This window comes from Maylandia zebra, linkage group LG7 (genome assembly GCF_041146795.1).
Source record: "Maylandia zebra isolate NMK-2024a linkage group LG7, Mzebra_GT3a, whole genome shotgun sequence".
NCBI lineage: Eukaryota > Metazoa > Chordata > Actinopteri > Cichliformes > Cichlidae > Maylandia > Maylandia zebra.
In genome coordinates this window covers 59,453,628-59,467,168 of record NC_135173.1, presented here as the reverse complement: position 1 = coordinate 59,467,168, position 13,541 = coordinate 59,453,628, and positions in this window count along the sequence as shown.

Genomic DNA, 13,541 nt, shown 5'->3' with positions numbered 1-13,541 from the left:
CCGGGGTGTGTGTTTTACTGGGGTTCAAATGTGAACAAACGATGCCACTAACAGGAACACTGGATACAATCTCTCTTGTGTGCCGTTGTTGTAAACAGTAAAAGACACAGAGAGCAGTCTGTTCATAAGGAAAGGTTAGTAGACAACCTGAGGGACCACGTCTTACAGTTTTTTCTGAATGCTTAAACCCTAACTGTGATTCCTGTAGCACAATCTCTAAAACTATTCAGACTTATAGCAAAACCACTCACTGAGTTTGCAAAACTAAAAGCACAAAAACTGCTTTGCACTCAGTTTGCAATTTTGTAACACACACTTTGCAAAACTGTAGGCACAATTCACTGCACAACACTCAATTACCAAATTTCCAACACACTCCTAGCAAAAGTATACACATGTATGACTATCATTAACACTAATTTGCCAACTGTCTTGCACACTTTCACATGTGAAAACTTTTTTAGATAATCAGTTCACTTTGCAATCAGCCTAAGCACTATAATACAGGTAAGCTGTGTGTGCGGAGTACAATGGAGGGAGCAGAAAGAGTGAGAAGTAGAGGAGGCCGAGGAAGAGGACGTAGAGGTGAAGAAGTAGGATGAAGAGGACGACAAGGACAAGGAGGAGCGAGAGGAAGACGAGGAGGGGGGAGAGGAAGATGAGGGGGGGGGAGAGGAGGATGAGGAGGGGGGAGAGGAAGGGTAGGAAGAGTAAGAAATAGAATTGCTGATGACATCAGAGCTACAATAGTGGACCATGTAATCAACCGTGGAATGACCCTGAGGGTAGCTGGCCAACGGGTCCAGCCTAACTCGAGCCGCTACACTGTAGCAAGTACCATAAGGACATCTTGAAATGAGAATCGGTTAGTACAGTCACTTCGCACAAAGATTTGTAGCACTGCCATATGCCAATGAGAAACACACCAATACCATTGATGTAAAAATACTGAAATTGTTACTTTACAGAATTGCTAGATGACCAGATGCTGGGGGCAGAGGAAGCATGTTCACTGCAGACCAAGTAACCCATATAGTCATTATGGCGATTGCAAGTAATCCTATACTTGGAAATAAACACTTGTGTTTGTTTTGATGTGTTTGAATAAACACCAGTACTTGAAGTTTGGATCCCTCTATGCTTATGGGTCTATGACAGAAGTATGAGCTCAAACTGACATAGCCTACCTTGTGCACGGAGAAAGCAAAAGTCAGATGTGTTTTGTATTCATACCATCAGTGTGCAGTTGGCGCATTGTGTGCTTAGTAGATGATGGCTTGTGTGTACTGTTTGATACGGAAACACCATTTTTACGAAGGTGTGAAGAGTTAATCTAGCTGTGTTTGCTTTTGCAAGAGAACTACAATGTTTTGATTATTGGGTGACAGGTTTTCTTATTTGTGTGTAGAGTTTTGCAAAATTAGCCAATAGTTACAAAAAATGTGCTTAAGCAATCAGAAAAAACTGTAATTATCTCCACCTCGGGCCATCGCAGGAGAGCATCACACATAATATCACACAGTTTCCAACCAGCTAATTAACATAAACTCAAGATGTTTTTACGTCACACTCGCTACACACTCACTACTGAAACATTTCACAGGAGTCATGTGAGGCTCCACGAGACTGGGCCTCTGAGCAGTACTGGCTTCCAGACCTTTGTAGGCAGGATGCATTTCAGCACCCAGCAGCCAAAGATGTGCCTTAGAGGTCTATAAGTGGTGGTGTGATCAGGATGATGAGGATAATCCTCAGTGCAACATTCTGGGTACAAGTGCAGCACACTGCTAAATGTGTTTTGTGTTAGAAATATGTTTAGAGTTTTGGTAAATGAGAGATTCAGATTTGCAAATGGTGTGCTAACCAGATGAATAGTGTTTAAGATTTTGGCAACTGTGGGATTGATTTGATGAAAGAGTTCTCATAGTTGACAGTTTAGGTTTTACAGTGGTTTAGCAATTCAGAAAAAGTAATGTTTTATTGTTGGGTCAAGTTTACATACATTGACTTGACTTATCACGGTTTGGATTTGTTTTATTTGAGCTAACATTGACTGTCTTAGCGGATCTTGGGCATAGACTGTATCGAAAAGATGGACAATCGGAAATGCCTTAAACCAGCATTCTTTTTTCAAAAGGCCAGCAGGGGGCGACTCCTCTGGTTGCAAAACGAAATTGAACTGTCTGAGAAAACGATCCTACTCCTCACTCGATCTGTGACATCATTAAACAATTTTTCTGAGAGGTTTATGGTCTCAGTCTCCAGTTTCACACCTTGTTTAAAACAACATAATCTTCATTTTGTAAATTATGATTCCAATTAGAGTAAAAAACAAACAAACAAACAAACAAAAAAGATAAAGACAAGAATGCTGCAGGATAAGTAAATAATGTTGATCAGAGCATTAAGTCTTTATTCACGTCTACACCGAGATGGCGAGCACAGACTTCACAATAGGACTTCATCAACCGTGAACTTTTACCCTTCTTCTTAAACTCATTTAATTTAATATATTGGCACATCCTTTCTGAGAATCACTGGATCTAATTCTGCTTGATTCGGGATGATTTAACATAACTTCTTAACACATGTCCATGTTCCCATGTGACTCATCGCCCAGGCTCTGGGCGATGAGTCACATGGGAACATGGACATCTTCTCTTTGATGAACAGATAAGAACAGATGGCTGGGTTGCACCTGTGTCCCTCGCACACACATGCACAAACAAACAAACACCGCTGTGGCTCAGAATCATTGCGTCAATACTGCCAGCGGCATGGAACTGTTTGCCTGTTAATCTGAGAGTCTGGCCGTGACTGAAGCTGCAGGGAGGTAATAAAGGAGAGCTGTGATGAGATGATCCAAAATGTTGACAGCTGAAAAGATAGGAAATGACCCCTGCTGTGATTATAAAGGAGGCTTCAAATAGACGCTGCCGCGCACACGAACATGATTTACGACGCGTCATGGAAAACTGATATCATTCTCCTGAAACAAAACGAATCAAACAAAGCATTCATCTCATATATCTCAGTTTCTAACCCTAACCTAATCACAAATAGAATCAAGTTTTATTCTGAGCCCCTTGTTCTGGCTGTTTGTCACAGTTTGCCCTATGAAACATTTGTTCACTTGCTATTTTAACCCGACAGCACCTCTGAATTGCTCCACGACTGGAGACGGCAAAAAAATCGTCTCCTTTGTTGTTGTTGTTTCACGCCTCAGTTCAGGTGTTAACATTTAAACCAAGCACAACGCTAGATTTGACTAATTTAACTGAAAGCAGCAAACTGCACACTAAACAATAGTTGCTGTTTTTTTTAAACTGCAGTTCCTCTAATGACCAGTTGAGGTTGGTTCCATCAACGTCCATATTTTAAATTCCTCAACTTCACCTGTGGAAATAATATTCTCACAGCTGTTAATTTTTGTTAATCTTGTTTGTTTTCTTTTTTTCCTCTAAGAAAGATTTAAATAGATTTAAATAATGTAGTGTGGCCACTTTGAATACAAGGACTGAAGAGCAGCTGATAGCAGGATGTCTGCCTCTGCGTAGAGCAGGGGTGTGCAACTCTACGCCTCAAGGGCCGTCGTCCTGCAGGTTTTAGATGTGTCCTTGGAGGCCATTCTCATTCCCAATGCGTAATATACCGACGATTTGTCACGTCCCGAGGAATCCCTATGATACGCGCTGGATTGTGAATGAAATCCAGTAGAATGACGCTCCCGGCGGTAACACACATTTCAGCTGTGTATTCCAGCCCTAACCTTAATCTTAACCCTAACCGTAACCGTAACCTTATCCCTAACCTTAACCACAACCTTAATCATGTTAGATAGTGTTTTCCAAAGCAATTCATGATGAGAAAGTAAAATAAATGTACATGTGTAGATTCAGTCCAAACAGTTCTCATGTTGCTTCCTTTTTCCGAACGCGTAACATACCGACTATTTGTCCCATAGCCTAATATGTTACACTTGGAGAGTGAGAACATATTGGTCCTTGAGCCAACAAGCTGATTTAAATGGCTAAATTACCTCCTCAACATGGTGATGAACTAATCATTTGATTCAGGTGTGTTGGCCCAGGGTGAGATCTAAAACCTGCAGGACACCTGCCCTTGAGGCCTGGAGTTGGACACCCCTGGTGTAGAGGCAGGATTCTCAGAATGAAAGAGACTGGTTTGAGCTATTCTTGAACCATTTTGCTCTTTTCTGTCATTTTATATCCCTTTGTGCCAATTTTGTCCTTCTTCCCACTAGATTTCCTCCGTTGTTTTAAGTATCTATGTGTTGTGTTCAGTTATTTGTGACTATGTAACTTTCTGTAATTTTTTTTTTATGAGGAAATGTACAGTTACATATTTAAGTTTAATCAGTGGTGTGAGAAGTACGGTGGCTTCACACTGTCTCGTGCCATTTATCAATGTATTCCTTAAATTATCGAGCTCTCTGAGGACCAAATTGTATCTTCAGACAAGTTAGTGAGATGTAAAACCTGACATGACTGATATGTCTTACATGTTACTCTGCTTATTTCCTCTTTCCCTGCCTTTCTTCCTGTCTTTCTCTACAACATAAAACATATTTTTCTCATTTTATATAAACAGCTTTAATTTGACATCTTTCCCCATCTGCTGATCTTAATCACATTTTTCTACCAAAAACTTTGGAATTTTATATTTCATCTACATTTCCACATTTTTTTTTTTGTTAAAAGAATTCTGTAGTCAAAAATACATTTACTCTGCACTTGCACCTCTGTTCCTTTAAACTTCAGAAACAATAGAGAAAGACAAACACAAGTGAGTATTTGATCCCAGTGTTCCACCCAGTGGGTGTGTCTGTGTGTAATCCACTGTCTGCGGACATTTCAGCTTGTGTGTGACTGTTTATATGGGGAATTGAAAATCAGAGCTTACACCTGTGAGTGTTCCCCTGTTGTGTGGACTCAGACTGTTTGTTGAACTGCAGTCACTGCTCTATTGGGTTTCCTCTCACACCCTTTATCAGACGCCGTGGACTTGATGTACTGTTGTAGTTCTAAATAAAAGTGTGTTGCTTTACACAATGTACTGTACATTTGTTTATCAAAAGCAACTGTGAAAATAAAGGTTACTACACAGCTGTTGTGGCAACTTCAACGCAGAACCTTCATTTATTCAAATTTCTTCATAATACCAAATATTTTCATCATCAAAAGGTTCATATCACTCAACAACACACACATGCAGTACAGCATTCAGTAAATACATAAACAGCAGTTAAACACAGTGAGCTGGACTCACAAAAGAACTAGAAATGTCATCTTATGTTGGCTACAACATCTAGGCTGGTCAACGAAGGGAATGATCACAACGGAGTGGTGCCAAGTACCCCAGTTGTTTGGTTTTACCAAGCAGTATAAAACTGATCAGTGCCTATTAATGTTGTAAATCTGGCTATTTTAACATTGGAACGTATTGTGATTGACTCATGTTTAGAGATTCAAGTGGATATTAGAGGAACTGCAGTTTTTGGCTTCTGTGTTGGCTTCGTTTTTTAGGCTTTGGTGTTGCCGCTTGGTTTGGGGAGACAATTAGGGGGAAAAGGGGGGGGGGGGGGGGGGGGGACACAGTATAAGACACAAGAAGCACTAGCAACACTCAAGATGTGAAATATTCTTAATACTTTAAGATTTAAACTGGGGCGGGGGGTGCTTCAGGATAATGGGGTGTGTGGTCCATTGCTACGAGAGATTCGGTCCCTGTACGAGCATTCAGGGCACAGCAGTAAGTCGGACTCTTTCCCATAAGGTGTTGGACTATACCAGGACTGCCCTTTGTCACGAGGACCTCTATGAGCAAGCACTTGGCGACAGTGGGAAGGAAAAACTCTTTTGTTTGTTTTTTTTACAGGAAGAAACCACTGGCAGCGCCAGGCTCAAGAAGGGGCAGCCATCTGTTGTGACTGGCTTGTGATGAGATTTTTAATGAAATATTTAGATAATTAAACACAAAAAGTCCACAAATGCATGTACCTATTCAAATTTATAGCAAATTTAAATACCATTAAACTGTATACATTTGGATTTGGTGAATTAACATTGATTATATAAAAAATAAATAAATAAATAAAAACTTAATGTAGCCTGAAATCAAAGAGATTTGAATTTAGTTGAATAAAATAATCTAAGTAGAGCTTAAATTCTATAAAATAAATGATTAAATCTTCCTTAACCAGCCATACACTTACTGCCGACTGCACCACATGACCGGCATCTGGCTGTTTCCCATGAGCTAATTACTGTTGCAGATACAACTTTTGATAACTGTGAAGTTACATGCAGGCGATGTATGTGATACATGAAATAAATGCAAGCACAGAACATCTTGTCGTATTCGCAGGAGGACGATGAATAGGAAAATGAAAAGGTGTCACAGTCTGGCTGAAGCTGACTGTGTGGGAGTGAGAAGGAGGACCCAGGTGCAGACATGAAAGGAGACAGAACTGAGTTTAAAGAAAAGGCGAGCTGTTTATCAGGCTGAAAAAAACATAACTACAAAAACAAAGCAGGGCGAGAACTAAAACTAAAACCTAAAATGGGAAAAACTAAATTGTGACGACTACGACAAAAGTGACATGAACATGACTCTAAATAGGTGCATGCAAGGAACTATGAAGAGGTAACATGAACATGCCCTGAACAGAATCATGAAAGAATTTAAACCTGAAGTAACGTGGAGGGAGAAAAACAGACAACCTGACAAAGACTGAATGAAAACACACAGACTAAATACACACAGGAGGTATTCAGTCTGTGGAAACACACGGGGGAAACAGCTGACTGGAATAAACATAATGACGCCACAGGGGAAGTAAAACTAAACATGTTAATGGAAACACCAGACTCTTCAAAATAAAACATGAAACATGGAGAGACGTAGACATGACCACACGAGCAAGACAATTAGAACATAGAACATGCGGAGAGCCAAACTCACAGGCATAATTGAAAGTAAAACACTGAGACCACACAGAGGACAAGAAAAGAATCGTAAAAAAGGACTAGACTAAAACTCAAGGCAAACTAATAATAATACTAGAACTTAGCAACCTTTCAATATAACATAAGAAATCAAAAATACAAAAATAAACTCAAAATGATGGGTCACAGACCCAGATCCTGACAAAAGGATTTATAATAGATCCTTCTTAAAAGCATATAGATGTATGTGCCTTATCTCATCCCTGTTAATATTCAGACACAGAAAGCTATGTACGCTACAATCATGAATTTATTATTAGTATTAAGCAGTATGGATGTGATTTACTATACTATCATGTTTTGAGAGAGTGAGTACATTTGGGGATATTGTGTCCTTACCAGAGAGACAAAATATCTAGGGTTGTTTATGACTTATGGGGTCATAGATAAGAATATGCTCAGTCATCAGTGGTGATTTCAGGGCATTTTCAAGGATGCAAGGGAGTTCTCAAAGACAGGATAAAGTGTAAGCTGTCATATAATGCAGATCGCTGTGAGACTCCCCATGTTTGTGTTTTGACCCTCCTGTTACTCATTTTACAAGTCAGCCTTTGAGCTGGTCAGTATAGAAAGTCATTCGTGAAATGAATAATCTAAAAGGACGAAGAAGTGGAAGGATGGATATTTGGGCATCCTCATCCTGGCTGGGGTCTATAAGTCAAAGGATGAATTAACAGCAAGTCTCTGGGATGTAGAGATATATATATATTTATATATTTATATATTTATATATTTATTGTGTCAAAATATTCTGAAGACTTCATTTTTTGGACCTGATAATTGAAAGACACTGTCAGATGAGAGATAGACAAGCTGGCAGCTATAATTACTCCATTAAAAAAAACATTCATAATGTAAAATACATTTTAAAAAATCAATGTCATGAAAAAATATTATATTGTATATGTAGGATGTTCCAATGTGCATTAAAAATGTTTCAACTGGAAAGTGAAAGTTGCTATCCCTCCTCATTAGAAGCTATGATCTGTTCGGCTCCCCCTATCCCTAAACATGAGTTTAAGAATCCGGTAGTCTCTGATACAATTAAACTCTGGACTCAGATAAGGAAACATTATGGAAGGAAAGAAGCTTCCATACTAACTCCACTCATGAATAACGCAACATTCACCCGATCACTCTCAAACATTTCATTTCTCCAGTGGAACCTCAAGGGGCTGTATTTAATAAAGGATTTATTCATTAGTAAGGTTTTTCCCACATTCCTTTTTTTTTTTCTTGCCTGTCCCGTTTGGCTCTTTTGCCATCAGAATTGTTGTCTAAAGGCGAAGAAAGATGCCCAACAGATTTACTTTACCAAATTGACCATCCCAGCCTTGCCGTAATGGTCCATTTGATTCACCTTTTATTGTTTATTTTATTTTCAATTGCTGAATACGAACGAAAGAAAGAAAGAGGGAAAGAAAAACAGCTGAGAAGAGGGACGGGGGAGAAGGGCAAAAAACAAAAACCAACAGAATAAGCAGAAAAAAAATGCATATATCGATCACCTGGATCACCTGCTGAGAAAGAAAAAAGAAAACAAGCAGAAGAGAACAAGAGTAATAGAATAAACAACATCACAATGATATATGGGAATATGACAGTAAATACTAAATATTAAACATTATTGTGCAGCACGTAAGATCGAGAGCACAGTGTGCTTTGAGGTAGGAGCCAAAAAGGGTGTAGTTTGTGGGTGTGATCACCCGTGTGTACACCTGTGAGCATGGACACACTTGTTTTTTTTTTAAAAGGTTCCTTCATGTAATGATCTGCTAGAGGGTGTGGGGGAGCCACTGCCCCGTCCACCAGGGCATGAAGCAGGTATGGAGGAGATCAAAACTCCAGACATCCAGAGGCCCCCAGAACACAAGAGACCAAGGAAGACCAACAGAGGGGCAGCCGCGCCACTGTCCCGGAAAGAGCTGAGGAGAGTCCCAGATGAGGGGTCATTCAGCAGGCGCAGAGCAGAAGCCAGGGGGGGTTGCAGTGACGTGCCCGTGAGCTCCGCCGGCAGCCAGCTGCGCCTGAGTGACCGAGCCCCAGGCCGAGGGGCCGGGGGCACCCCACCTCCGAAGTGGCCCGAGCGAGCCCCAGGCTCCAGGCCCCGATAAGCAGCCGCCAAGGAGTGAGCCGGTGTATACCTGGACGCCCATCCCCGGACACAAAGTACCACCAACGCACCGATGTCTGAGGGAGTCCGCCACCGGCAGGGGAAGTGGTGGTGGGGGGAGATAGGCCTCCAAACCTTGGAGGGCCTGAGATGTCCCCAGAGAGGTGGCGTCTGATACCCAACCTGACATATAGACACAGACAAACAGGCACACACAGGTTTTTCCCACATTCCAGCAAGAAAAATTAACTTGCATAGTAACGACTTCTTTAAATAGTTACAGATCAGAAGCTTTGTAAAGAGTCTCCATCCTTTCCAGATCGACCCCCAGACTCTACCTTAGATAACTTATTCCAGTTTGATCCACTCAAAAAAGGACTAATAACAAAAATTCACAATATATTGTCACAACTGGATGGAACTATTACGCTTGATCATCTGAAAGATGCCTGGCAGAAGGACCTTATGTAAGAATCACAATGGACAAAAGCCCAAGAAAATGTACATTCTTCTTCTGTATGTATCCGTCACGGACTCTTACAGTTTAAAGTGCTGCATAGACTCCATTTATCGAAGTTGAAACTGTCAAAAATGTTCCCCAATGTAAACTTGTCCTGTGAAAGATGTAAACAGCAACCTGCTTCACTGGCACATATGTTTTGGAATTGTCCCTGTATAACAACATATTGGAATAATGTTTTTCAAAACTTGTCTAAGATTCTGACAAAAACACTTAAGCCAGACCCAATTTGCGCTTTATTTGGAGTGAAGCCGGTTGTTGTAGATTTGTTAACCAACCAAAATAATGTAATACGTTTTGTGACGCTGCTAGCACGTTGTTTAATTTTACTAAACTGGAAGCAAAGAGTGCCTCCTATCAAATCAGCATTAATAAGATGTAATGAGACATTTGCAACTGGAAAAAATTAAATTCCTACTAAGGGGGAAGCTGGAAGAACGGTAGAAGTAGAAGGGTATTAACACAAAATAAAAGTCCTTAAATGGCACTGGGGAAATCAGTCAATACCGTAACATGGGATATGAAGGGAAATAAAAACAGAAAAAAGGAGCTGTAGTAAACTGAAAACAGGGAATAGAGTAAAACCCAGCTTTCAGATGCAGCTTTACAACAATAACCAAGAACCATGAAAAAGACCATGGCACCTCATGAATGGAGATCATTACATTTGAGTATATGCGATGGACAATAGATACATGCAATAATAATCTCACTTCAGAGAGTAATTATTTAAACTGTACAATATACAATATAGTTCTTAATGTGTGGAAGGTCATGGGCTTACCAATAAACTGAAACTGGAACTTAGTATGAAAATAAAAAATCTACTGTGGTGGTTCAGGTAAAATTACAAAAACTGTGTCATTTTTCAAAAACAAAAACTTACATTAAAAATAAAGAACGAGTTTGTTAGTTTGTCTGTTACAACAGAGTCACATATAGGAAGCAGTAAAAACACGATCTCGACCTACTAAAGTGGCAGTAAATTTTGTTGCAACCAGAGTAACTGAACGCTTGTTTTCACCCTTGCACACACACACACACACACACACGCACACACTGGTGTTTGACCAGGTGTGCCATGATCAGCTCTGACACAAACACCTCGCTCCCTTTCTCAGGCATGGATACACAAGGTGAACCAAGGCGTCTCTGCAAAATATTGCACAATAGATGATATCTGCTTTATAGATTCTGCTGGAAAAATTATTTTATGAGCATTTTTTACAATACCCACTTGTACGTTTATGAATTTCAGGATTAGTGCGACATGCAGTGGATGTGTTTCTGCATTCATATAGGCAATATAAAGGCAACAAGATTAGTAGGAACTTATTAAAGAAAATAATCCTTTATGACTCAGAACACAAACTTGTAAAAACCATTCAGGAAGCTGAGTTCAGTGATCCCGCTTATCACCACTTGTGCTTATGCTACCATCAGCTGATTTCAGTTTGTATGTGAAATACAATAGTGTAAAATAGTGCCATAATCTGCAGCACTGATGGGGACATTTTATTTTTTATTGCACAAAAAGGCAAGAGTGCAATGGTGAAGTGCAAACTGCATCCAGGACAGAAACAACTGCATTATGCTGCTAACACAACTTTGGCTCTTTACAAGCACCTGCACAGGTAGCATGCTAACACTAAGCTAGCTAAGAACCCAGAGTGGTGATAAAGCTGAGTGAATGCTGACCCCAGCCCAGCAGCCAGACCCTGAGATCCAACAGGTAACAAAACTAATGAGCAGATAGTGTGCAGCTCCCGTTTCTACCTGTTCATGTTTTTAAAGTAGAATCACTGTGACGAGCGCTTTAGTCTGTTTGTGCTGGTTTTCATTTTTGCTGTAGGACTGTGGTCTGTCGGTTTATAGTGTTAAATGGTAATTATGAGACATTGTGTTTCAGGTCATTTTACAGAGAAATCTGAAAGTAATGTAGCAAGTAGTATAATGGATTACTTTCTCATGGGAGTAACTGAGTAACATACTGCATTACTTTAGGTCAGTGTTCTGGGTAATATGTGTAATACATTATTTTTATTGAGTAATGACCAAAACAGTGATCGGCACAAACATTTGATCATACAGCAGGCAACTGATTTGCAGGAATGTAATGTCTGTGCTGCTTAGCGATGGTGGTGACTCTTAAAGTGCACCCAAAGAGAATAAGCGATATTGATAATGGAATCGGAATCGCTAAATTCGTATCAATTCCTATTCCCTATATTTGACACTCAAATCTTTTAGTATGTAGAGAAGTTCTTGTTCAACTCAAAGATCACCCCTCCACCACCATGCTGACAGTTGCTATGAGACAACCTGTGTTTGGTTTTCACTGAATGCGTCTTTTATATGTCTTGCTGATAATCTGTCACTCAAGTGTATTTGATCAGCAGCAGCTGAGGGTGTACTTAGTTTTTGACACACTGCTTCTGCATTTATTCTTAATATTTGTTTAAAAAAAAATGACTCAATGTAATATGTCGTGTGGCTCACCTTAAGTTGCATATATCTAATTTTAAGACCTGCAAGAGATGACCTCCTGACATGTGCAACTGTAGAATACTGCTCTAGTAAGTAAGTAAACTTTATTTATTAAGCGCTTTTCATAGACAGGCAGTCACAAAGCCCTGTACACAAAAGGCTAAAATAAACAGAACGTTAGGTACCAATATAGACAATACAAAAGGTTAAATGTAAATGAAAGTTTAAGATTTCAAAATAAATTACATATCAGGACATAAATATTACTTCTTTGTAGTGTTGTACAGGGTTCAGAGGTTCAGGTATCCATGCCTTACCTTTACCACAAGCCTGTAAAGTGACCTCGGAGCCGTCATCCATTTCCACTCCTGGCTGCATTGCATGTTCTGAATGCTTGAGAGGATTATGTTTGTTTGAACATCAATCAGCTGTGTGTCATGTTAACCTTAAAGACCAAACATCCTGCTGTAATCTAGCACAACGGTTTACTGTCAGTACGCATTCACAGAACTATCCACAGCAGCAGCAACAGTTATTTAACACCTACATGATCTTTGTACCATTAGCTTTTTAACTCCATCTAAATGTTTCAGTGAGTGTCTGTTAATATGATTGTGTAGTATTTTGTAGTCTTGTGAAGTCTCTTTTTACTTTGTCCTGAATAAAAACAAAAAACACAAATTCTTACAAAAATAGAAAAGAAAAACTTGAAACAGCAGCACAGTCGTTAATGTTGCTTTTTAACCCCTCGTGCTCAAAACATGCCTTTCAGACTAGCTTTCAAAGTAAATGTAATTAATTCAACTAATTAAACGTCCAACATCCATTCAGCTGTAGTCTGCACACGGGGCCAAAAGCGGGGTGAAGGAATTTCCGACTTCTTGAAGATCTTTGACGGATGCTGGAGCACGTGAACATGGACCGGTCAAGAGTTTGAAAAGAAGCAGAGTGAAGCCTGAAGAGGCACTTTGCAGATATCCAACAAGCAGCAGGGAGACCAAACATGGCAGCCTCTTACTTCCTGCCCATCTACTCCTACCAAGCTGAATGAGAGGCTATTCAAGTGCTAAACAAAGGAAGCAAGCTTAAAGGTACAACCTGGATAAGGGGACCAGGAACCAGTGATTTGGTCTAAAAAAAATAACTATCAATAAACAGCATTACTATTATTAGTGAAGGGTTTAAAGATGTAGATCTTCTAAGGTTACATTTTAACCATGTTTGCACCATGCTAGTCATACACCACTTTGGGTTTTTTTTTTTCCATGGAAATATCAACATGCTGGAGTTGCTCTTGTTTCCCCAAGAAAATAAAAAAATCAAACTTTCTGTTGTTACGCTGGCCTCCTTTCAAAGTTTATACAGATGCTGCCAGTGTTACACCTGCTAACGT